Genomic DNA, 928 nt, shown 5'->3' on the forward strand with positions numbered 1-928 from the left:
TCCCAAATGTCTGGTTGTGTTTGTGAGTCCCACTCTTACAAGATGATACCAATCCAAGCAATTTTTTTCTTATTCCAGTTTTACTGAGATATAATTGACATACAGCACTGTATAATTTGGGGCTTCCTTGGCAGCTCAGCTGGTAAAGAATACACCTGCAATGCAGGAGACCCTGGTTCAATTCCTGTGACTAAGCACAACAAGCACAGCTATATAAGTTAAAATGATGGAAGGCTTCAAAAATTGAGTGCCATCCTTAAAAGGGGACCATGCTAATCTTCTCTGTATCATTCCAATTTTCAGTGTATGTGCTGCCAAAGCAAGTACCAAAGAAGTAATAAGAACCAGCTATTCTACTGCTCAAGACACTAGGAAGAACGTATTAGCAGAAGGAAGTATAACAAAGATTAGTATGAAAATGAAGACTTAAAAAATTAGAAAAAAAAAACAATGAAACTAAGGGTTATTGTTTTGAAAAGATAAGCAAAATTGATATACTGTTAGCTAGACTAAGAAAAAAGAAGCAAAGACTCAAAATCATAAATGAGAAAGAAAACATTACAGTGGATACCATACTAAGCAAAGGATTGTAAGAGAGTACTATAAAAAATTATACACCAACAAAGTGGACACCATAGAAGAGAGGGATAAATTCCTAGATACAGACAACCCACCAAGTTGACTCATGAAGAAATCAAAAATCTGAACTCAACAGTTTGGCAGCCCACTCCAGTATTTTTGCCTGGGAGATCCCATGGACAGAGGAGCCTGGTAGGCAACAGTCCAAGGTGTTCCAAAGAGTTGGATACAATTGAGTGACTGAACAAGAAAGCTAATTCAGTAACCAAAAGCTTTAAAAATAATGGAAAGTCTAGGACTAGAGGGTCTTGCTGGTAAATTATATCAAACATTTAAAGAAGATTAATAC

The 928-nt window shown here is 36.3% G+C and overlaps 1 non-coding gene across 1 annotated transcript; it reads right to left on the reverse strand.

Moving 5' to 3' along the window:
* Positions 1-220: 220 nt before the first annotated feature.
* LOC133252189 (U6 spliceosomal RNA) lies at positions 221-327 on the reverse strand. The gene has a single exon (XR_009737819.1). It is a non-coding gene; the product is annotated as a U6 spliceosomal RNA (small nuclear RNA).
* Between the last annotated feature and the right edge of the window lie 601 nt (positions 328-928).

The sequence above is a fragment of the Bos javanicus genome, chromosome 7, assembly GCF_032452875.1.
Source record: "Bos javanicus breed banteng chromosome 7, ARS-OSU_banteng_1.0, whole genome shotgun sequence".
NCBI classification, from domain to species: domain Eukaryota; kingdom Metazoa; phylum Chordata; class Mammalia; order Artiodactyla; family Bovidae; genus Bos; species Bos javanicus.